The sequence below is a fragment of the Nylanderia fulva genome, unplaced genomic scaffold (assembly GCF_048542155.1).
Source record: "Nylanderia fulva isolate GAGA-0341 unplaced genomic scaffold, ASM4854215v1 Scaffold4, whole genome shotgun sequence".
NCBI classification, from domain to species: Eukaryota; Metazoa; Arthropoda; class Insecta; order Hymenoptera; family Formicidae; genus Nylanderia; species Nylanderia fulva.
The window spans coordinates 5,969,249-5,995,815 of NW_028190476.1; the positions used below are offsets into that span (position 1 = coordinate 5,969,249).

Sequence of the window (26,567 nt, forward strand, 5' to 3'; positions counted from 1 at the left end):
CCTCCGGCATAATGATGAAATAGCAAAACTTTTTCGTAAAATATCATATGCACATTTTAGCCTCCGGAAACTGTGATATGACGCGCAAACTTGATTACAAGTATTATTAAATATATAAATATATATATTTTTTTAGTTTTTTTATATTGATTTTTAGAAATGTACAGGGTGTTTCAGAACTGACGGAAAGCCATCATTTTTAGCGTGTTCCCAATTTTTGATATTATGTATCTATTATAACGAAGTTTTATATTAAAATTCTATTAAAGCAAACTCTACTTGAAAAAAATTAACTGAAGAAAATCTGTTAATATTTGATTTCCACAAGGACTATTTAGTTTCCAAAAGAGCCTTTATATTCAACTGCTTATATATCGAAAATGATTGGTGTCTCGACATTTTCGCTCAGGAAAACTCGTCTCCGAATGCTACCAGGAATCTGCCATTAAAAACTTTTTCCGCCAGTTCTGAAACACCCTATACATTTCTTGTGCGAAACATATCTTGTTAAGGGAAAAAGTCGATTCCGGGAAAAAGAAGATATATATACTCGTTCCTTCGACAATGTCGATCTGTCGGAGCGATACGATACGATACGTCATCATCGTCCGCTGAAAATTTCCCTAACAAGGTACGATTTCGTCCGTTGTACTGGCTTCCCCGTGCCAGTGTTTCCCCGGATACTCATTGTTCGGAGCGAGAATCACGATGAAGTAGCTGCGGCGTTGTCAGGGAACGGCCGGGACTCTCTCTCTTCCTCCTATTCTCCGCCACGCTGGAATGTCGCATTAGCATGCGCAAAGTTAAGGGCTATCAACGTCGCGACGTCGGAGTTCTTCGCGAACAGTCAGGCCGTCTGCCTGTCACCTTCAATGATTCGCAGTTTACGATGTTTACGAAACGCGAAAGGGCCATCGCCGTCCAACTCAGCCGAGATTTCGAGCCGTCGTTTCTCGTCGTCGTTAACGCGCAACACGCTACACTACCCCATCCGTCCTGATTTCCGCGTCGGAGCTTACCGGTCAAGTCGATTTAGCGAGGTAGGTACCAGCGAGAGACGCTTTAATATTCCGGCGCGTAATCTGACGCAGATGCTGGGAAGTAAGTGCGGGATTTACGGAGTACACCGCGGGCGCAATCTATTCGTAAAATTAACTGCGTTACTCTCTCCCTCGCGCTCGCGCGTTCTGCTTAAGGTCGGAATTTACGAGCCCGAAATAATCGATCGTTCCGCGCGCGCACACACCTAGCCGTGCCGGCAGGTGCACCAGCCCCGGTATATTAATCTTCGAAATTTCGCAAATTAAATTTAATGCCGGCGGATCCTTTCCGCGCGCGTCTTGGAAACGCGAATGTCCGAGAATGTTTCAATAACAATTGTTTACATACCGCACGAGGGCTTCCGCAACGCTAACGCGATCAAAGTTTGCTGGAAAATTCGCATTACTCACGCTAAGTAGCACGACTCGGCATCGCACACGGGGATCGGCTCTCTCATTCTCTCTTAGCAGAGTATTTGTCGTTGCCGCTAGTTTCTCTCTCTCTCTCTCTTTCTCTCTTCAGAGAGAGAGAGAGAGAGAGAGAGAGAGAGAGAGAGAGAAGTGGGAGAAGCTCGGTCGGTTTTCCAAAGTCCCGGAGTCTGCACCTGGAAAACGCAATTAGCCACGCGTCAAGACAGCCCCAAGGCCAGTACGTTGCGGATAGGCTACTGTTTATCTAATGTGCGGATGCCGAGAAGTTAAACGCCCGGCTGGCATGCAAATTCTTCGCCCTTGCCTCCTTGTTGTTGTTTCGTACCTTATGAGACGCCTCAAGGTATTAATCCACTTGGAATTTCGCGCAAATTCGAAAGAGCTTAATCGATCGAGCTATACCTCCATCCTCGACGATTAATGACGGCGACATGCAGCAAAAAGTTTAACTATCAATCGCCGGATTAACACCGAGACAGTCTATTTATATCTTTAGACTCTATTAAAATAGCTGCGCAAATGGTATATCGCCGCGAATAAACTCGTATTTTTTAGCCGATGATTGCAAAATATTTTCCTCGCATAAAACGTGATTATATACCTACTATACTAAAATAAGAATCTGTTTCGAGAATAGGAATTTATTTCAGGGTGTCTAGCGGTCAGGGAAATCTGGAAAACCGGGGATTGTCAGGGAATTTTATAAATCTGGAATTGTCAGGAAAAAGTCAGGAAATTTTACTTTTTATTTTACTGGATTTTTTCACATTATTCTACATTTGTTTCAATAATTTGAAATTTTTTATTAAATAAATTAAACTTTTCCTTGACTCCCAGCACGCTAATTTTCTGTATTTTTATCGTCGCGTTATTTTATTTCAATGTGTTTGATAGACAAAATTTTAAAAATTGATATAATATAAATAAAAAAGGTGATTATTTAAATAGTTTATAGTGATACGTTTGTTTCGACTATCGTACATAATGCAGATTGAAGAATTGATTTAAATTTGTGTTTTTTTAACTTCCGAACCTTTTCATTGTTGACAAAAAAGATATATGCAAATGATATATTTGGAAAAATAATACTAAAAAGTCAGGGAAAGAATTAATTTTAGGTCTTGGAAAATCTGAAAAGGTCAGGGAATTTTTTTCATTGAATTTGCTGGATACCCTATATTTATATTCGCGTATAATCTCTGATTTCGAAACGTTAACGTATCACACAGAAAAATAAATATTCACTTTCCTTATTTTGAGTCACAAGTTTTAACAAAGAATATGGTCTTCTTAATAGGTTTAAAATAAACTCATCACAAATATTAGAAATACTCATTATCATATATTCAAAAGAAAAAATTATTTTCTTTTCAAGAATATTATAAAATTTTATCAAAAAAGTCAGATAAAAAAAACAAATAGAATATTTGTTTTAATTTAATATTTTTCATTCGAGTATCAAACTTATTAGCATTAGGAACACATTTTCAATAAATTTGATGCTTATTATATATTTACGGATATATAAACTTATGAAATACTTGAAGCAGGAAATATTTACTTCTATACAATATGTATTTTTGTGTGTACGTCAGACATTTACTAGCCCATACATAATTTAACCCATATAAAATTTTATCAAAAAAGTCAGATAAAAAAAACAAATAGAACATTTGTTTTAATTTAATATTTTTCATTCGAGTATCAAACTTATTAGCATTAGGAACACATTTTCAATAAATTTGATGCTTATTATATATTTACGGATATATAAACTTATGAAATACTTGAAGCAGGAAATATTTACTTCTATACAATATGTATTTTTCTGTGTGTACGTCAGACATTTACTAGCCCATATTATCGAGCACCCGTGTATTATCGCGGCAAAGAGAAAGAGAGAGAGAGAGAGAGAGTGCACTCTCCACTGTATTTCTTAAACACCGTTTAAACTTGTAACAAATTTCCGTAGACGTCGGCGTGCCGCTCTCCGCAATGTGCTAAAAGTCGCTGCAAATTTAATTTTGAGATTGTTGCGCAAAGTTTATACTCCAGCTGCGTCCATCAGCTGGTAAATTATGCAAACGCATCGTGCGCCTCGCGGAAACACGATCTTCTTTCCGCGAGAGAGGTCGATCTTCGACTTCCGCCACGCGGCAGTCATCTTATAACGAATTCCTCCATTCGAGGGAGAGCTCGAGAAGTTACCTTCCTTCCGATATCGACGCGTTCTCGCGGCAAAAATCATCATAAATTCAACTCCGCGCGTTATCCGACGTGCACTCTCGTAAGTGTATAGGTATGCACCTCGTTGAATTATGCAAATACATCGGACTTTGACAAACTGCATCTTGACACGTCGACGCTGATGAAGCGAGCTCGCTTCGCGAAAGTACCGAGAGAAATCGGTCTTTATGTCTGGTCGGTTCGCGAATAAACGTATCGACCCTAAATTAGAAGCATTGCGAGAAAAAGTGACAAATGTGCGTGTGCTAATTTAGTAACGCAAGTTTTTTTCTCAAATTTGTTCGGAAAATCATGGTAATCGTGGGACAATATATTGGAAGAGTTTTATAAGGGTTTCTCTGATTAATATTTACCACAATAAAAAATATTCATATTTATCACAATAATAAGATATGTTCGATTAATTGATTTATTATGTGCATATTAATATTTTTTAAAATAGGAACGATATATTTAATTCGACCCAAACTAGCCAAGAAAATTTTTATTTTATTTCCACAACGTTTCGACCATCTGTTTTTGGTCCTTTTCAAGTGAAAAACTAGAATGGTACAATTAATTAAAATTAATAAACATTTTTGATGTTAAACGCAAGAATTAAAAATTTTTTACATACTTCTTTGATAAAAGCGCAGTTAGTTGACACTGTTGTCATGATTATTAAACAATATTATTATCGGACTTTTTTAAAAACATTTGAAAGAAAGTAACCGCATCTTATCGTTATGATGGATCGTCAAAAAAATTTTCTCGGCTAGTTTGGGTCGAATTAAATATATCGTTCCTATTTTAAATACCACTAGCGACGTTTTTAAGTATTCAATTTGATTTAATATTTTTTATTCAGCGAAAAAATTGTATTTCCATCTTAAGTATATATACCACTTTATATCTTCCATTAAAATAGACGCCAAAAGGATCCTCTTAATTTAAAAGGAAAATTCTCTAAAAGAGATCTTAATCGTGATAACTAAAAACAATCTTACAAACGAACAATTTTATGTATTGACATAATTAAATACATTTATTATTTATAATATCACTCGCGATAAACTTATTATTAATTTATTGCGAAACTAAAATTATCAAAAAAATGAAGAATATATTTTTAATTTAAGAAGATATTTGAAAAAGCATCATATACAAAGAAAGAAGACTTATAAAGTATGTATTTAAAAAAAAAACAAATTTTTTCAGTGTGTATTAATGAGAAAAACTCATAAAATTCTTCCAATACCGTATTGTTCCACGATTACCATAATTTTCCGAGTATAAATTAAGAGAAAATTCTCTCGGTGTACAAATATATGTCGGTCGAAAAATGTGAAAATTCCGCGAATGAAATTGACGAGTCTCTCACGCGCGGGAAGATTAATAGAGATAAATCTGTTGCGTGTATATGAGGCATTAGAGAATATAATCGTCGAAAATTTAGCGCCGACTTCTCCGCACGGTTAATACTCTCACGATGTGCTCCCGCGGCGTGAGGGCATGATTAGTATGCAAATGAGCTGCGTCTTGACAAACGGCGCTCCCAAACGTAGCAAGTTATTGCTTGTCTTTGATCCACGCCTACGTTAACAACATTCATGACGAAGAGACGACAGAGAGAGAGAGAGACGCTATTATGTATACACATATAGCATATACGCGCGAATATCCTTCAGCGCATAAATAGGATTACGAATTTAACAGTTCGCTATGGAATTAGCGGCGTATTTAACAGATATACACGCGCAAATTATGCCGGCTGACGAGCCACTATAAATTACTCGGTTGCGCGCACGCAGGTAATGCACACAGGTGTAGCGGGAAAAAAAGAGAGAAACAGAGGTCGAGACGAGAAGAGAAGACGTTCGAGAGCACTTGGCTGGTTTGCACCTGTCACAAGTACACAAGTGGAAATCGTCGTCCAAGTTTTGCTTCGACTTTATTACCTAATGGATACGCGCATAATTATTCGGCGCGCGCGGCAATTATGCAAATGCATCTCGCTTTGACAAACTACTCCTTGGCGCGTCGCCGCTAATGGAGTACCTGGCGGCTTAAAGCCTCAATAACCTCGCCTCCTTCGTCGTGAATTGCCGAAGGAGAAGATCGAACGATTTCTCCTCTCTCTCTCTCTCTGTCTCGGGAGACGTCTCTCTTATGCGATTTGCATTTCGCTGTCGCGCGAAACGCGCAAGGTCGCGGCGGATATTAGGTATGCATGATATGGAGTATAGTCCAGTAAAATTAGACTTTGATTTGATAAAAATTAAGACCAAACTGAATTTTTGTAAAGACCTTTATTTCGATGTTCTATAATGAAATCTTGAAAAGTAGTTGTTAGTCAGATGTAATACTATGGTACACTGAAAAAAATATTTATGTAAAATTTACTTGATTAAGCTAGGTTTTTTCCGACCCAGCATAATCATGCAATATTGATACTTATATGGAAGATTACAGGTTGTATGTAATTTTATATGAAATATATTCTTAAATATTTTCAAGATTAAAAATATTTCATTGAACATGTAATTACACATAGGAAATGTTAGGAGTGTATAAATGCTATAAAATAATGTTATAAAGGAAATAGATAAATACTTATAAAATTCTAATAAAGTAAAAATAGTAAATTTAAAATTACATATGATTTTTGCATAAAAATAGTAATTTTACCTATATTTTTACATTAATATGTATTTTCATTTTAAAACAAATGAAAAAAAATTACAGTGATAAGCAAGTAACTTTTCCAATTCTGAACTAGTAATTTCCATGTAAAAGTACATGGATTTTTTTCAGTGTACACTGTGCACATTTTCTTAGACTTAATGTGCTCTATATCTTTGATACGGTAAATGCCACGAAAAAAAGTATAATGACCTTTCTTGTAGGGAATTTTATGAGCTATAATTTTGATAATAATTATTTTTCCCGAAAAATTCATAGTTTTCGAGATAATGGCAAAAAACTAAAATTTATCCTCCATCCCATAAAAAAGGGTACCTTTCAGGATTTCATTAGAACATGGAAATAAAGCCTCCACCAAAATTCAGCTTGGTCCTAATTTTTATCAAGTTTTGCCCTTTTCAAATCTAATTTTACCGGACTAGGAACCGTTCCCTGCAGTTTCGTTGCGGATAGAAATTGCGGACCCCGGGGCCGAGGATCACAGCGTCGGAGAGCTACGCGATAGCGAAATATAAGGAGAGCGATGCTTATAAAGTATTCATAAGCCGGAGCTATAGCCGGGCTGCCGCGGCTTTATACTTTGCAATGTATTTTCGATATATACATATATATATATATATATATATATATATATATATCCGCCGCCGGTCGTAACTTACTTTACACTTTTCGCGAGTTTGATGGAAAACTCGCGCGTTTTTTTGTCGGTCGCTATCTCGGTAAGCTTAATCCTCGAACTGCCCTTTTCTTCTACGTCCGTATCGTGCTATTAGCTACGAGCTCGATAATTCACGACGCGTCGTCAAAGAGCCGATTATTATTTCTACAAAGGGGGTCGTCGAGTGAAATAACGATCAAAGAACGATTTATCGATAACGAGTTTAACGAGAAGCGGGTCGAAAATTATAATTATATTTGTTTCTGGAAAATTTACACGCGCGAGTAAATGTAGACGATGATAATAAATAATTTATGCATAGAATGTATCTCTATACATTTTCCTTCTCTCTATTCCGTGCCAAAATGTATATATATATATATATATATATATATTTTTCCCTCTCTCGAAAATTGAACACGTCGAAAATTATACCGGTTTCAATCCTTTATGGCTTTACGGTCCTGCAGCAGGCTCCGAGTCTTCTGAGAATTCGTGCAACAGGAATATTAATGCGGGCGTGCGTTGCCGCGCGCGCGCGCGCGCGAAACGGAAGGTACATCCGAGAATCTATTTCCTCGTCTCATGCATGATTCATCCGTTTCACTTTATTGACGTCACGGTTTAATGTCCCGTGAAAGAAATAATAATAAAAAAAAAAAAGAAAGAAAGAAAGAGCTAGAGGGGCGAAAGAAAAAGTTGTTTCTCTCGTTGTAATTGAGGCACTTCGACGAACGATTTGTCGAGGGAAGAAGCCTTTATTGGCTTCGATTCGCGAGGAGACTCGCGGGGGCTAATCGGGGTTAACTCGCCTCGGCGATTTGACGTTTGCGTCTCGTCTCTCTCCCGCAAACGCTCCTCTTTATGCCACGTGGGCGCGCATTTACGCGCGGAGTCACGTAGAACAAACGGCGACGGCGCAACGGCGTACAAATGTCGCGACTTTGGAGAACTCGCATTCGGGCATGGACGAAATTACGGTGCTGCACATAAGCAAATTATTGCGCCGGGGCGTAATTGAAATTCATTACGTGGCTTGCGCGCGTTCCGGTTATTTCATCTAACTATGAATGGCGAATCCGTTCCGTCGTTGTGTTGTAACTCGGCGCGAGAAAGAATTCTGTTAATAGTATATATACGCGAAACAACGCGTCTCGGTAATTAAATGATAAATGATTAATCAACTGATAAAGAATTAGAATAGGGATTTGGCTCTACATACTCTGTGGAGAAATTTTAGATTTTTTTCCTAAAACAAAGCGAAAAAAAAACACTCGGTGTTTGACAGATAATTGTTAGTGGCCTTTGCTTATTTTAAAATTTAAATCCCGAGATTGTTATAAATATATTGTAAGTTTGAACTGGTGATTGTTTGTATCGCGGTCTTATATACAGGTCAGGACACTTATTAAAATAAAAAAAAAGGAACCAATATGGCAGCCAACTCAGGCCTGTCATATAATAATATATTTCTCTATTTTTAAATAATTTAATAAAAACTATTATTATAATATTTAATATTTATTCCGATGGTTTTTAACCGTGTTTATTTTTAACATTTTTTTCAATTGTGCACAAGATCTAACAAAATTGTCAAAAATAAAAAAATCTGCGCTCGAGCATATTGAATAAATCGACCTGAGTTGGCAGCCATATTAGTTACATTTTGTTACGTTTGACAGCATGTAGTTGATATAAAAGTGTCCTGACTTGTATATAAGACCGTGGTTTGTACACGGAGAGAATTTTCTCTTAAAATTCATGGTAATCGTGTGACAATATGATATTGGAAGAATCTTATAAGAGTTTCTCTGATTAATATTCACCACAAAAAAATATTAATATGTACATAGTAAATTTTACTTAAGATTCTTTCAGTACCATACACGATTACCATGATTTTCAGGGTAAATTCTAAGAGAAAATTTTCTCCGTGCACACTTCAACAGATTTTCGAAAGTCACATGTTTGACGTCTTCGCAACGAGTCATCTAACAACCGTAACTTCTAAAATGTACGTACATAAAAAAAAAAGTGTTATACCGTCAAAGTTGGCAGATCCAACGACGATTTCCATTCTCGGTATAGTTATTTCTCCATATGCGAAATTTATTCATAACAACATATATGTACAACATGGCGCGTTTCGCTTCTCACACTCCGCGCGTTCCCGAGATGCTCGTCGCGTTTCGGAATGGCTGCTAGTCAGTTCTTACATGCGCCATTGTTCTGCCTGCATGCCATCGAAAATCCTCTATTTAGTGGAACGCGAATCCGGCGGTATCTCGCCGGAAAAGTCTTCGAGTCAGATAACTTTTGTCTCCGCGTGACTTCACCCCAACGCGGGCGGCCCGCAGCAAGAGCAAAAAAAGAGAACTCGAAGCCGAAGCGAGCAGAATAAACGCCACGTTATATACAGATACCGTCCAAGATTGAGGCGCTATTTAAATGTGAATATAAAATTTTTGCCAGCTCAGTGAATCGGTTGTCGTTGAAAGGCGTCAGCGAGCGAGTTTCGTTCGACGTTTCTCTCGGGAAACGAAAAAAGATAGCGAAACGTGAATTCGTTCGCTTCCTTTTTTTTTTTTTTTTTTTTATTTATACATGTCAAAAGACGAGAGACATTGTTGAAATGTGTAAGCGAGTAAAAAGGCGAAATTATTGAATTTTTTCATTACGACAATTTTGCCTGACGTCCAAATCGAATTGTCGGAGGTGTCTGTTATTAGCAAAAGTCGAGAGAGCGAAACTTCTCGTCCGCGAAACATTGATCAAGCGTGACAAAAGTTTTGTTGCCTAACAGATTTGATCAATCGCTTTTACATGACAGTTGCGAAATTCCGTGTGAGCAAAATGCGATTTTCGCGAAACAGCTGTAGCGTCTTTCAAATTTCTTTTCTTCAAAATTCTGCTCTTTTGTATAGTTACCAACTGCTTTTTACTCTTTTATTGTGCTGCTTGATTTTAATAAACTCGAATCCTGAATTTTGTAAATTAACATTTAAAATCTCGAATCTCCAAGATAAATAATTCAACGAATCCTCGGCGAGAGTTTTTCGCGAAAATTTCCGTATAACATGAAAGACGGGCTTAAAAAAAAAAAAAAAAAAAAAAAAAAAAAAAAAAAAAAACCAGAAAGAATTAATTCAATGAACCGCTATGAACAGCCACTTTGATCTTTTAATTAGAGTCATCTTTTAATTAGACTCATATTAAACGCGCAATTAATAGACGGAAAAACGGGCGCATTCAAGAGAGCAATATATTTGAATATGCTTTTGAGCGAGATAGAGAGAGAGAGAGAACGCGCGCATGTATGAGAAAGAGAGAATTCGAGAGGAGCAATAACAAGAAAAATATACGGTCGGCCGTGCGGTGAAATACTGTAGGGAACGAGACTGTATACCTCCGACAAAAATTCTAAAGCCCCTTTTGAAGCTAATGGCTCGTACTTTACCGGATTAATGCCAAGGGTTTCGCGCGCGAGATTTGTTTTGGCGCTCTCGGTTTTAGTTAAAGAGCGCCCCCGGCACACCTGTCAGATATATGTATACATATATATATATGTATATATATATATATATAGGACGCGTATACGGGCGCACAAATTGCCCGGATTCTATTCGTTTCTAGAATCGCAGAAACTTCCCTTCGACTATCCCGGCATCGATGTAGTTTCGACTGTTGTACGTAGCCGAGAGCAACAATGGGGACGTATTGTTGTATCGAGCTAAACGTCGAAAGTTCTCTTTAAACATCATTATTACATTTACTCGTCCCGGCCTCCTCCATCTTTCAGTCTATAGCAACCCCTATCTCTTTACCCTATATCACCCACCTCGCGTGAAACTTTTCAAAGCGATCCGAGCAATATAAGCGCGACTTTACCCATACATTAGCGACTCGTAAATCTCGCACGGTACACGTATAAATAGTTCTTCGAGGTGTTCTCATATTTTCACGTCGCGTCGCGGCGGGAGATCGCTCGAGTATACTTTCGTATATATATATACTTGACTTGGTTCCTTTTTCTATCGAGAATGTCTCTCTATGTGTATACGCTCTTCTCCTTCTCTTTCGAAAACTTCTTACCGCCAATAATGGCTCTTCGCACTTTTCCAGCTTTGCGCACAGGCGGCGAAAAGTATTACGGTCGAGTGCGTCGCATTTTCGGTAAACACTCTAGACACTCGTTCATCGCGATCCCCGGGTATTGTGTACAGTTGAAAATGGAATCAAAAATGAACAGACAACCGTTAGAAGTGTGTCCTTTTGCTTCTGGAGCCGTATCACGGCGTCGTGTGTCTGGAATGCCATTTACCAAATTTCTGCGGATCCCACCGAACGAACAGCAGTATTACTTTGTAAATGTATTACACCGCATGCGATATATGTATGTATATACTGCGTGTGATATATTAGATGGATGGCCAGAAGCAAGTTGCAAGTTAATTTCGCGACAGGAAACAAAGTTGACTGTTTGACGATAATCGATGTGGCAATCTGTCAAAACTGCTTCGTCCTTTCAAATTCTTGTATTTCAAACTCAAGAATTCACCGAGGATTCTCTCATCTTCAGGGTGTCTAGCGGTCAGGAAAATCTGGAAAACCGGACATTGTCAGGGAATTTTATAAATCGAAAATTGTGAGGGAAAAGTCAGGTAATTTTACTACTTATCTGGATTTTTTCACATTATTCTACATTTGTTTTTTATTAAATAAATTAAACTTTTCCTTGAATCCCAGCACGCTAATTTTCTGTGTTCTTCAAAATCGATTCGTTAATTTATATTTTCATCGTCGTGTTATTTTATTTCAACGTGTTTAATAGAGACGTTTATATAGTTTATAGTGACATGTTTCTTTCGATTATCGTACATAATGCAGATTGTATAATTGATTTAAATGACAAAAATATCTCAAGGATTTCATGATGTAACATTTAATTGATTTATCACATACGGAGAGAATTTTCTCTTAGAATTTATGGTAATCATGGACAATATGATATATTGGAAGAATTTTATAAGAATTTCTCTGATTAATATTTATCACAATAAAAAATATTAATACGTACATAATCAAATTCATCGAACATATTTTATATTTTATTGTGGTAAGTATTAATCAGAGAAATTTGTATAAGATTCTTCCAACAACATATTGTCCACGATTACCATGATTTTCAGAGTAAATCCTAAGAGAAAATTCTCTCTGTATATAAATATACGCAAATTATATATTTGGAAAAAATAATACTAAAAAGAGTCAGGGAATTTTTTTCTTCGATTCTGCTACACACCCTGATCTACCTTTAACGAAGCTGTTAAAGCAAAGAATCGATCGTAGACGCGTCACTCTCGCGAGTACTCCGGAAATATCTCCACGTCGGTAACAGGCGAACAATACCGAAATCAATTCGCCGGCCGCCGATATTCCGATATTCCGTATCAATCGTCGCTCCGATATGTATACTCAATAGCAGCAGCAAGCCGCAACAGATGCCTGATTGTGGTTTCGTGTCACTTACACGTCGGTTAACTGTGACGGCCGGTTATAATTCACGAGAATCCCCATACCGTGAAAGGTTCTTTATTAACGGCACGACCTCATCCCTTCTCTCTCTCTCTCTCTGTCCCCAATTCATCCCCCATCTCGCCACTCTACCTGTCACGCTTCGCGTAATGCGAATTTGATTGTCGAACGCATTCTCGATATTGCAGCCCCATTCATCTCGCGTCGGCGAGTCTCCACCGTCGAAAGTATTTTATACGCCCGAAACTCTACCACCCCAGAGACACTCCGGCGATATCGCGCGACCGTGATGCCGTTATGTACCACAATTCACCCTCAAAGCAACTAGGCTGCCGAGGTCCAACGCGCAATCGTCGATAATCGAGTCGCGCGAGACGCGAGAATAATCGGGAGATATTATGGAATTAATTAAAGGCTATTATCTTGCTCTTTCTCTCTCGCTCTCTCTCTCTCTCTCTTCCTTTCCTCTTTTCTTTCGGGTCATTGGTCGATCCTCGTGAGGTTCAAGAACGATCAAATTAGAGCATTTGCCGCAAAGTGAGAGAATATTTCATGTAATATTTTATTCTTAACACTTGACGCGATTTTTTTTTTTGCAATTATTTTAGAATTCGAGAACCAAAGGTAGACGACCTTTCTCTTGAAATTTTAATTAGAATATCAATTATCGGTTAGGTAAATAACACTATATGTGTTACTTCATTAACTAGTAATACAATAAATCAGAGGGTTACAAACGCCAACAATAGATTGGTAGAGTTAAATAAACAATTTATTATAATTTCTAATAGCAAAATAAATGTATATTATGTAGAAAACTCTGATTCACGTGACGAAACTATTTTGTTATCCCAATTTTATTTTATTCTGCTTTCATAAATAAAGACTAACTGTCCTTGCTTAGAAGATCAGAAAGTGAGTTAAAATGTCTTTTTTATTCTTAACACTTGACGCGATTTTTTTTTGCAATTATTTTAGAATTCGAGAACCAAAGGTAGACGACCTTTCTCTTGAAATTTTAATTAGAATATCAATTATCGGTTAGATAAATAACACTATATGTGTTACTTCATTAACTAGTAATAAATCAGAGAGTTACAAACGCCAACAATAGATTGGTATAGTTAAATAAATAATTTATTATAATTTCTAATAGAGCAAAATAAATGTATACTACGTAGAAAACTCTGATTCACGTGACGAAACTATTTTGTTATCCCAATTTTATTTTATGCTGTTTTCATAAATAAAGACTAACTGTCCTTGCTTAGAAGATCAGAAAGTGAGTTAAAAAAAAATCTTTTTTAATTGTCCTGAAATTTACCTAATCTTCCGCGAGTCGAGCATCCGTCTTTCTGTACGTTCTATAAATTTGACGCGACAAACATCTATTCTACGCGGCGACTTCATCGACATAGAAATATATTTTTCTTAGGAGAAAAATGTAAATGATTTGTCGATCGGCAGCGTCCGCGCTGTCGTGCAGTGCGAGCGTTCATCCGGAAGACTTTAATTTCGTTGTCGCGGCAATATAATTTTACCAGACGTGGAATAAATTTCGCCGGGTGGAGTGCGACAGCGATAAAGTCGGCGAAAGAGGAATTTGTATCGACACGGATATGCCGAGCTACGTGATTTGTTTGAAATTTTCGTAATAATGTCGCGTAGCGCGACGCAACGCGAACGAAATGGAAAAAAGGAAGAATGGAGAAGTGTTTCGAGAGAAATTTTCTCTCTCTCTCTCTTTGCGTAGAAATAAATCCGGACTCGCGCCGCATTCGTAATGCGAAAAAAAGCTCCCGCGATATGATTTTATTACGATTACTTGCGCGAGAGATGCAAAAAAAAAAAAAAAAAAAAAGAAAGAAAAACGCTGATAAGGCCGCGAGAGCGCAATATCCGTGGTGGACTCGAAAAAATTCCGACTTTGCGTATTCCGAGAATCCCTATCAATTAAATCGCGTCGTACATTGTATTGGATTTGCGGCGTGGTGCCTTGAATACAGATACGGTCGTTCGCCTTGTTTTCAGAGACTAGCGTTGGATTTCCGCGGTTCTTATCCGCAGGAATCTAGCGCGATGAAAGAAAAAAAAGGAGAAAGGAGGTATGGAGGATAGATTAAAGTGGATTTTTATTCGTCGCATATCGACTGCGTCCGGGGGACGCACGGATTAATCTATGGTAAAATATTACGCCATTCGAGCTCGGTTTTAGAATTTCGTACGCCGACTACTCGGGAAATAATGGTCGACGTAGCGATAAATAAATGATCACACGTTCACCTCCGGTCAATGAGAGAGCGGGCCAAATATTTATGGGGACGCGCCTGCGATATCGAATAAATAGGCGCAATAAGGGGACCGTTTAATTTACTCCCCGATAGAGAGAATCCGAGTGGCTCTTTCGACCCCTTTTATGCAGAGGCTGTCGCGCCCGAGTCTCGAATCTCTGAACGATCCCATTGTGCGGAGCCAACACCTGTTATCGCGGTATCGAGAAACGTTCTTCGATCTTTTGCGCGTGTAATAACAACTGGTTCCGACACAACGTTTGCGCGCTTTCGTCGTTTTAATCATCAAGTTATTGTTGCAATTGCGCGAAATATGTCTCTTGGAGAAAAAATATGCACCGGAAATGATGAGCGAGTCAGTTTCCGTGAATCGATAATTGATCTATCTGTCTTCCATCCGTTTCTTGAGTTATCTTGAATAATTAACGGCCCTAATTATAAGACCGACAGAAGCGCTTTAGAATCGAAAACTCTTCTTCACCGATGTGTCAACACGATAAGTAATTTATTACATTCCTTTAAAAGATGCTGTCGTTATTCTGTTTTACCGACTTTAAGTTAGGTTAGGTTCACTTTTTATTGAATATACAGATTGAAAAATCCTCCACAATGAAAGTACTGATAATAATGAATTCTTTCATGTCATCTCTATTGAGTAAATAAACTGCAGAACTTTTGTATTAAATAAGTATTGTTATGAGCTGATGCAAGAGGCCGATACAAAAACTGTAATTTGTTAACTTTTATTGTTTTTAATACGAAATTACAGCGCTCCCCGTTCATTATTATCAGTACTTTAATCGTGGAGAAGGATTTTTCAATCTTTATAGCCAATAAAAAGAAAAGCCCTTGAACTCAAAGTCGGTAAAACAGTCATGGTCAGCATCCCCTTAAATAGAATAATATGCACTCTTTCCTCCCTTTTTTTTACATAAAACTTAAGCTTAATTAGTTCTCTTCTCAATATCCATTGGTAAGTTTGATTTATCGAAATTGTATCCGGTATCAATACCAGGTTGATAAACAGCGACAGTCGGTCGTGGTTGAGACAGGAAAGAAGCATAATTGCGACCATCTGTTTACTCATGTAAATTGCCTTATAACCGCGCCACAAAGGACGACAACGGAACAGCGATGGAAGAAAAGAAAACGGCGAGGAAGGGACAATTTTAATTTCGCATCGCATAGTTCCGTCGTCTCCTTTTCCGCGCGAAAGTAATATGCGTCGGGCTGTGCGGAATTGGAAAATGAACAAGTAAATAAATGCAAGGACATCTAAGGATCATGTACGTGCGAAAAAAAATTCCAGCATCTATCTCCCGATAAGAAACTTCGACGACGGATTTATATTTGCATTTGTCTATTATATTCGCACGAAAGAATTTATAGTATTATATTATTCAAAACATCATTGCGCAATTTTTTTTCTCTTTAGAGAAATACATAAAATATACATTCCGCGTATCATTTATATCTGCGTATTAAAATGCGCATAAAATTCACGAGATAAACGTAGCGAGAGCGTGACGTATACATATATACCATTAAACGTCGAATTCTATCAAGGTGCATTTTACAAAATGGCTCATCTTTCTCTCTCCCTTTCTCGATGTGGTAGCAATTCGCTGCCGTTCCGCGCCTGCGGGTATAGCATAAATCCACCTGCACTCGGTTCGTCGAGTAATCGATTAGACGTCTCTTCGTTAATTCGTGCGGTGTCTTACGAAGCTATCGTCGTCGTCGTCGTCGTTTTCGATTTTGTCGAAGAGCTGTCGACAGAGCCGGATAAAGTATCGCGGCGTCGAATATGCGGTTGGGAGAAAGTGCAGGCTTAACCGGAAACAGAACGACTGTCAGAAAAACTGGCTTTGGATTTACGCCAGTCCAATCACGCGCAGATATATAGATACACATATATATATATATATGCGATGCCACCGTCTTATCGAAGCTCGTTCAGAGATTTGCAGTAACGCGAAAATCGTCGAAAACTCTATAAGGTCGCACGCGAGAGCGAAGAAACGTATTTCCGCTTTCCGGAATTTTAGGATCCTCGCGCCTTGCACGCGTCGCCATTAATTCGAGAAAGGGTGTCTACAATGAAAGAAAATTTAGTTAATTCTTAAGTATTTATTTCAATACTGTCAAATAAATCATTTATTTGAAACTAATCATATTTATTCGATATGAGAAAATCCTTTTCAAAACAAATAAATATTTATTTGTTTCAAATAAATGACATAAATAACACATATTTAGTTCAATACTGTCAAATGACAGTATAGAATTAAATGTGTTAATTTAACACATTTTTTTTTTAGTGTAGCGGTCAGGAAAATCTGGAAACCGGATATTGCGAGGGAATTTTATAAATCTAGAATTGTCAGAGAAAAGTCAGGAATTTTACTATTTATCTGGATTTTTTCACATTATTCTACATTTGTCTCAATAATTTGAAATTTTTTTATCGATTTTTATCGATTCATTAATTTATATTTTCATCGTCGTGTTATTTTATTTCAATGTATTTAATAGAGACATTTATATAGTTTATAGTGACATGTTTGTTTCGATTATTTTACATTATAATGCAGATTGTATAATTGATTAAAATTTATGTTTTTTAACTTTCGAACCTTTTCATTGTTGACAAAAATATCTCAAGGATTCATCATTTAACATTTAATTGATTTATGATACAGATATATGCAAATGATATATTTGGAAAAAAATTAATTTCTGGTCTTGGAAAATCTGAAAAAGTCAGGGAATTTTTGTCATCGAGTCTGCTGGACACCCTGAGAAAGTGCTCGATCCACAAAATTGAACTTCTTATCGTCTAATTCTCACACCGTCTACTTTACGTACACCGATATAAACCCTGAAGGCGCAAAGATGGCAGAGATTGTATTCAGATAAAGTCGACAAGCGGTTTCCGGAAATGCGGTGCTTCTCAATGTTTCCGTGAATCCCCGCATTTTATAAACCCGGTGTGTAGAAAGAGAAAGCAAAAAAGGACGAGCGACAAAGAGTTGGCGGGAAAAGGAAGACGAGACGTGCCATACGAGAACCCCGAGGACGAACTCGGCAAAAAGCTCTCAAAGAGCTTTCTCAGTCCCGTGATAAGCGTGGACCTCCATTACGCGCGCGCACGTATATTAAATAATATCCTTTTTCGTTGATTTCTCAGCTTTTCCCCTCGACTGTCGTGCGCTCGCTCTCGCACATTTATATATTATATATACAGGGTGTATCTAAATAAGTGCGAAAATTTTAGGAAATGATTCTTCGTCGAAAATCAAGGAGGCTTTCTTATATAAACATATACTCTAAAAATTAAAAAATTAAATAGGGGTTGTTAGTTTCATTCCCTTATAACGATACAGGAAGGAACGATAGAGGAGAAAGAATATTAATAAATATTCATCAAGTTTAATTTTTTAATTTGTCAGAAATTTGAGAAGAAAAATAAAAACTCAGGGAAGAGTATATGTTTATATAAGAAATCCCCTTTAATTTTCGACAAAAAATCCCCTAAAATTTGGCGCATTTATTTAAATACACCCTGTATAACACAGTCGTATTAATGTCGCTTTTTTTGGGAGAAAGGATTTGTCCGTTTCTGACCGCTAATGGCGCGTCTCCGTGGAAACTCGTCTCGCGTTTCAACCGCGATCGCTTTCAAAGCTCGGCGACTAGAAATCGATTGACAAATACGAATTGCTCCTTGTATATATATATATATATATATCGGGTATGCGCGAGCAGACACTTCTTAGTACACACTTTATATACGTTACATCGGTATTGCACTGTTTTGTTTCATCGCGCACGGAGCTTACCCGGGATTCTTCGCGACGTTGCGCGAAAAAAGTTTCGCTGCCCTGTTATATCCCGCGCGACCGGAACAATCCCTGTTGTCGAAAGGCGTTATCCTTCGTCGAGTCTTGGCGCGTGATCGGAAAGCGAAAGAGGCGCTTCGCCCGTTGACTTTAATCTGTATTATACTTGCGATGATTGCCGGTGTACGACGTTAAGGGATGGGATCCGATATAGCAAATTCCTTTGATTACTTTGCCGTTTTTAATGTAAAATTCATGTAGGAAGAGAAATCTTATTTCTCTTCAGATTAATTCTCGCAAAACTGCAATCATTTATTTTCTTATATGTCAATCTTTAATTATAATCGCCCCACTTGTTTCAATTATATTTCGGTCTGATTTATACATAATTCTTAGTCCAGTAAAATTAGACTTTGACTTCATAAAAATTAGGAGCAAGCTGAATTTTTGTGGAGACCTTTATTTTGATGTTCTAATGAAATTCTGAAAAGTACCCTTAATTTCATTCAAGGCGTTTTTTTATGGGAAATAAAAGGGGGTGAATTTTAGTTTTTTGTCATTATCTCAAAAACTATCAATTTTTCGAGAATAATAATTATTATCAAAATTATAGCTCATAAAATTCCCTACAAAAAAGCTCATTATACTTTTTGTCGTGGGATTAATCATTTCGAAGATATAGAGCGAAAGACGCGTATTTTTTACGAACTACAGACATTGCAACTTTACCGTTTTACTCGAAAACGATTAGTTGTACGAAAAAAAGTATAATTACCTTTTTTGTAGAGAGTTTTATGAGCTACAATTTTGATAGTAACTATTTTTCTGGAAAATTAATATTTTTCGAGATAATGGCAAAGAACTAAAATTTATCCCCCATATAAAAAAAACGCCCTGGATGAAGTTAAAGGTGCTTTTCAGGATTAGGATATCGAAATGAAGGTTTCTACAAAAATTCAGCTTGTTCCTAATTTTTATGCAGTTTTGCCCTTTTCGCAAGTCTAATTTTACTGGCCTATCTATTTTATTTCACACATCGGACTTTTTTCCATTATTTTATAAAATATAGAAGGTGATGAAATTTCGATTGAAATGAGATGAAACTGGAACCGAATCGAGAGAACCGCGAATATATGTATCTGTCAACCTGATCCCATCCCTAACGACGACGAGAGCCCCCAATCGAGCGCCCAGACGAAATTCGCGCGCGCGTTCGTGACCGTCCGATACATAGAAAACCGTAAGCTCTCTCTCCCATTCGGTCAACGACCGTCATTTCGATGTGCGGCCCGCACCAAAACCTCGGGGGCGGATATCGTCGACGACAGCCTGTAATCAACAAGAACGCCGACAACAACGTTGCACCACGCTGTGACGCACGCGCGTGGACATCGCCTGACACGAGCCAAATTAATTGCGAGCACAAGGTGGGATCAATTAATGCGCCAGGGACACCGAGCAATCATGGCCGAAAGAATCCTCTCGAGGACAAAAGGATAGAGAACTTGTCACAAAGTCGATTTAAAGAGCGAAAGTTCCAGTTAAATCCGTGCGCGAAAATGATACATCGATAAAAGGAAATAAACGACACCGTCTCTTCCAAGTTTAGACTCATCTGTGCGATTAAAAAATCGACATTGTGTGCTAGAATTTTTAACGGGGCCGTCTGCTTTAGAGAACCAAAAAATAAGATTGGTTTTTTAGAATTTTTTTTACAGCGAATTATTCTGAAACTTTTAGGCATCTATTATTAAATATTTGCAAGTATAACATTTTTTTTTTTAATTAAAATCATGGACTGTGAAGTCGTCTTTGAGGAATCTTCTCGCCGTCGAAGTTGCAAATTGGCGAGCGTTCTAAAAATTTTCTTATGAAATTACACTGAGGATGTATCTTTAACATTAATAAAAAATTAATTTAAGCTATGGTTCATCGACGATATAATTTCATAAATAATAAGAAAATTTTTGGTTTTTTAATTTCAGACTTTTATTTAATAAAAAGATTTTTGAATGGCGACCCTACGACTAACAATTTTTTCTACTTAAAAATATTTAATAATTAATGCCTACAAATTTTAGAATAATCCTGCAGTTTTCGTAAACAAAATTCTCAAAAACCACCTTGTTTTAAAATACCTCCTCAACAACAAAAAAATGAATAAATTGCACATTTATTAAAATATATTATTCGAGCATTAAATTGTCGAATCGATGGAAAAAATATTTAACAATTAATGCCTACAAATTTTAGAATAATCCGCTATGCAGTTTTCGTAAACAAAATTCTCAAAAACCACCTTGTTTTAAAATACCTCCTCAACAAAAAAAAAATGAATAAATTGCACATTTATTAAAATGTATTATTCGAGCATTAAATTGTCGAATCGATGGCGAATCTTTGTGAGAGAAGAAGGGTTCTTTTTTTCCCAGCCGCCGCAGAACGGTGAATATCTTCGCTGACGCGCGGAATCTCATATTTCATCGAAATCAGCCGGGTTGACAGCCCGGGCGAATGTGATTTCTGGCGCGTTATCGACACGGCGCGTTGTGTAATACCGTGGAGAATCCGCGTACGAGAATGAACGGCGACATTCCGACACGCGTGTGATTCAGACGAACGACGAGAGAGAGAGCGAGAGCGAGAAATGGTTACACGGGCGTATTTAATCGGAGAGAAGGAAGGAGGCTGCCGGTATCAATTAATTCCTCGGCTCGTCATTTCGATATCGACATGAGATGAGCACGTCGTCGTGACGGAAGTAACGCGATGGGCCGCCGGAAGAGGAGAGGAAGGAAAGGGCTGGAGAGAGGTGTAAAGTTTTGACTTCCTCTTGGCACCGTACCAGGTCGTTTGTCTCGAAAACATTTTCGATTCTTTGAAAAATTGCCGGGTATAACGAACAACGCGTAAACACGTCGATGATACCCTGTATGTTCGGTTGACCCAATCCCGGAGACACCAAATATCGGAATACGAACGGATTAAGCCCCCCATAATAACGAAATCCCCGACATAGAATTATTAATTTATCTCGAACACGGAAAAAAAGAATTAGCTAAATTTTAACTGTCTATTACAACCTGAAATTTACACAAAGAGAATTTTCTCTTAGAATTTATCTTGAAAATCATGGTTGCGGTACTGGAAGAATCTTATAAGAGTTTCTCTGATTAATATTTTCCACAATAAAAATATTAATATGTACATAGTAAAATTTACTATTAATATTTTTATTGTGGTAAGTATTAATCAGATTAATATTTACCACAATAAAAATATTAATATGTACATAGTAAAATTTACTATTAATATTTTTATTGTGGTAAGTATTAATCAGATTAATATTTACCACAATAAAAATATTAATGTGTACATAGTAAAATTTACTATTAATATTTTTATTGTGGTAAATATTAATCAGAGAAACTCTTACAAGATTCTTTCAATACCATATTGTCGCACGATTACCATGATTTTCAGGGTAAATTTGAAGAGAAAATTCTTTCCGTGTAGTTATCATGTCTAAATTTTAGCTATGGTAACTAATATTTTTTATAGTTTAACGGAGAATGTTATAGCTAAAAAATATTAGCTGTCATAGCTAAAATTTAGCTATGGTAGCTGATTCTTTTTTTCCGTAAAATTGTTACGAGATATAATAACACCTTTTTTTCTCCTCTCCTAAAAATAATTGCGAGACTCGGAAATATTTTCTTCGCAAATTATAAAATTCAGCTCGAAATAATCGGTGCTTCAAAACTTGCTTCCCTTCGCGTAAAAGTCATCCATATAATTATTGATCGAATCCACTCTACGGTGGGTAGCAAAAACGTGGCTCTGTCGCGTGTTTTGAAGCGTCGGAAAATATCAAAAATTACGCGGAAAAATACAAGTGCAATGTTGTGAGAGCGTCACTCTAGCCATAGGAATAAATAACGTGGAAATCCATGGTAATTGTTTTAACGGGAGTGGAAGGGTGGAAAGAGAGAGAGAGAGAGAGAGAGAGAGAGAAAGAGAGGAGACTATTAGATTCGGTATGCTCGATGAAAGTTTCGGAACGGTTACGCGAGGAGCAAAGGAAACTGGGAAACTGCATTAAATCAGTCGTTCGAGGAAGCATCGCCGATCAGCCTCGTTAATTCCATTTTCCCCTGGAAGATTCCCATGCGTAACCCCAATCCTTCCTCCCCCAGCGAAAGGAGATCTCACGAGACATTCGCGCAGAGATGATGGCTGCTAATAATTACCGCGTTTCCCCGCCTCGAATTTCTCGGTGACAGTATCAAGGGTTAATTTCGCGACAGAGTAATTCCGCGTACCGTCTTCCGACTTGGCGGAGCCAAAAATTTCGCAGTTTGCGTTAATTACCATCTCGCGTGTTCGTATAGCTTTCCTTTCCCTCTCCGTTTGTTTAATGTCACTGCCCGCTGAAATTACTTTCCCGGGGTGCGCACTAACCAGGATATTAAATCATCCGGAAAACTTTACAGACTACGCTCAATCGATCTTGTTTACGCTGCGTGTTGCGGTCGCGAGAACGACGCAGATAAATCTGCGAGGGACGGGAGGGTCGGAGGGAACATCGACAGATTTATTTACGCACGTTTAGGTTCGAACGATAGAATTAGAAGTCTTTGCGGAAAAACGTGCCGTCGCGAGGATTCTCAATCTGCTCGATCGAACGCGCGTATTTCATTAAACCAAAAGTCGTACCTATATAATTCATCTGTCAGGGATAAAATATTTTTTGATCATAGATACATTGAAATTCCAGCTATTTAAATATTTTGTTACATTAACTTGATGAATACTAATTTAATTTATTTTGTATTACACGTGCAGGCAAAGTGGCACTTTGTGTGCGTGCTTTCAGTGCGGAAAGCGGCCGATTTCCCACGCCGCCATTTAGCGGCGACGCGGTGAGTGAATAAGCCGCATTCAAAGCCATTGCCTACGGCTAAAGCCTTCGGCTCGTGCGTCCATCCCCCGCACTCGTGACCAATTGCCAACTTTCCGCACTTGATACACAATATACTATTACATTCCAATTATTTTTAATTTATTTAATATGCAGAAAATTGTTTTCCTTTATTAAAAACTTCATCTTTTCCCAAAATTCCAATTCCTCCGTTTATGATTTTCTTTTTATTGAAAAGTATCGATGAAAAATTGAGAGTAGTGGAGCAGCGAAAAAGATGCGACGGGAGAATGCATCGACGTTTCTAATGACATTTAAACGTCGAAGGATGTAGACTGGCTCGCGCATCCGCAAATTAATATCGACCGGGGCGTAAAATAGGGGCGTCAGCCCGAAGAAAAACTGCGGAAAAACTCTCTCTCTCTCTCTCTCTCTCTCTCTCCTCTCTGTAGAAAAAGGGGTTTATCAATCGCATCGCGCTAAGCTAACCGTCATGCCGTTCCGCCTCTTTCTTCGCATACTTCTGAGAGCTATTTCCACGCAGCCGCGCGTCTTACGTAACTCGACTTGAGAGAAGAATTTTCGCTCACGTCACGCTCGCGCATCCCCTTCCCGTCATGTCATTCTCGCCGCGTTATTTACATTGAATTTCTTATCTTTCGCGCTCGCGCCTATGCACGTATATATATATATGTACTTATGTTCGCGGATTACGGTAACGATGCAACATTCAGAGCAGCGGTGCTGAATGCGGCTCCGTAGCCTTGAATCTTCTTTCGGAACTTATCAACGTTTTGCGCGAGAGATTTTGTTTATTAAAAGTTACATTTTTCACACTTATCTTTTAACCGTACGGTTAAAGAGAAAATTCTAAAGAGAAAGTTAAGGGGATGCTGCCGTTGTTCTGTTTTATCGACTTTACGTTAGGTTAGGTTCACTCTTTATTGAATATACAGATTGAAAAATCCTCCACAATGAAAGTACTGATAATAATGAATTCTTTCATGTCATCTCTATTGGGAGCGCCATATTTTGTGCGCAAATAAACTGCAGAACTTTTGTATTAAATAAGTATTGTTGTGAGCTGATGCAAGAGGCCGATACAAAAACTGTAATTTTTTAACTTTTTATTGTTTTTTAATACAAAATTACAGCGCTCCCCGTTCATTGCTATCAGTACTTTAATCGTGGAGAAGGATTTTTCAATTTGTATAGCCAATAAAAAGAAAAGCCCTTGAAATCAAAGTCGGTAAAACAGTCATGGTCAGCAGCCCCTTAACGTGGAGAAAAATCGAGCCTTATTTTCTCGATAAAGACTAGCAATCTAGGAACAAGGAGAGGAAAATTAAAGCGATTTTACGCGTCGTTGATAAATCTATAGGTGTAAAATTCAACGCCGAGGAGAAACGCGCGGGATTAATTAATTCGCAATTAAAGGAGAGAGTTTTCTTCTTACACGCGAACGATTCTCATCGGCTAGGTGGGAAAACTTGAGAACCGCTGAGAGATATATAAGAGAGCTTCGCTCGCTCCATCGACTCGCGGGAAACGTCTGCCGGGAAACGAAGGTACCGGGAAAGGTACATATCTTAAATCTTCGAAACTCCGCGACGCTTGTTAACGCGCTTAACAATACCTTTTCGCATAATTGCCCGCCTCAAATATTTGTCGGTCTCGCTTCGTCGCGGCCGAGAAAGACTGGGAGGGTTCGCGCTTAAAATATTGCGTGTCTGCAAGATAATTGACGTAATCGCAAGCAGCGTTCCGATAACGATGCATTATGATGACTAAAACGTTACTGGGAAATAACATCGAGATAGAGAGAGAAAAAATGTCCGGATGACAAAGCCTCTCTGCCGAGTACAGCTGCACCACATGCAAGTGCAACTTGTTCTTCTCTCACACTCGATCAATCCGAGTGCACGCGGCTGCATAATACATACGATTCTCAAGTGCACGCTGCATCCAGGGATCCATTAAATTCCCTCGGCAGTCCTAAACGGTGAAACAACGTTTTCGCCTAATTCTCTGGTAGCCCTGCCGCGGTTATCCCTTATTTCTTCTCCGACGTCGTTTGTATATCGTTCCGATTTTTGAGAGATAAATCTCAAAGCGCACCGATATCTCTCTCCGTCTTTCTATCTCTTGATTTTTTTCCTTGCAAGAAAAATAAAATGCTCGCGCGTTCGAGCACTTTACTTCTTCCATCGACGTTCAAGGAGCTCGCATAATTCATGCGGCCGGATAGTAGCACGTGTTCCATTAAAAACTAAAGTAAGTTACATTGGTGTTCTCGAGGGAATGATAGATTTCCTCGGCGGAGACCGCGATTGCATCCCTTCGTCATTTTTCAACCGGACGTTTTCGTCTTCCCTTTTGCCTTCGCCATAACGTGTGTAAAGTGAATATTTAGCACCGAAAGTGATTCCTCTTTTATTTACTTTGCTCGATTATACTTATTTGCTTCAAAATTTCGCGAGAAAAAATTACTCGAAATAATAATTTACTTGAATATAAAAATAACGTAAACACTCGATCACGATTTACGAAAATGCATTTTTAATATTACATTTTTATAATATATTTATTTTTATACGCATGTACATATATTCATCGATATATTTAATCATCGTGCGATCATTAGATATGCTTCGTCGATCGGAAAATAATTATTAATTACTATATTATATGTATACGAGCGAAAGAAATCATGCAACACGAACATCTGATATTATATTTAATATTGTCTACACTCTCGGCAATTAAAGCAAAGAGATAAAATTATACACAATGTACATAATATATTAAAAAGAAATTTGTTAACTTGACTAAACCTTTCAATTAAATTAGTATTTTGTTAATTGGACATATATTAGTATTTGAGTCAAACACACTCTTGTTTTGTATTAATATCGATAT

The 26,567-nt window shown here is 37.7% G+C and overlaps 2 protein-coding genes across 3 annotated transcripts in view; one reads left to right on the plus strand and one right to left on the minus strand.

The window, feature by feature from the left end:
- LOC114937766 (growth factor receptor-bound protein 14) overlaps positions 1-26,567 on the minus strand; it is a 295,927-nt gene that overhangs the window by 250,010 nt on the left and 19,350 nt on the right. The window lies entirely within an intron of this gene.
- Positions 1-26,567, plus strand: part of LOC114937764 (protein-lysine N-methyltransferase SMYD4) — a 140,025-nt gene that overhangs the window by 28,600 nt on the left and 84,858 nt on the right. The window lies entirely within an intron of this gene.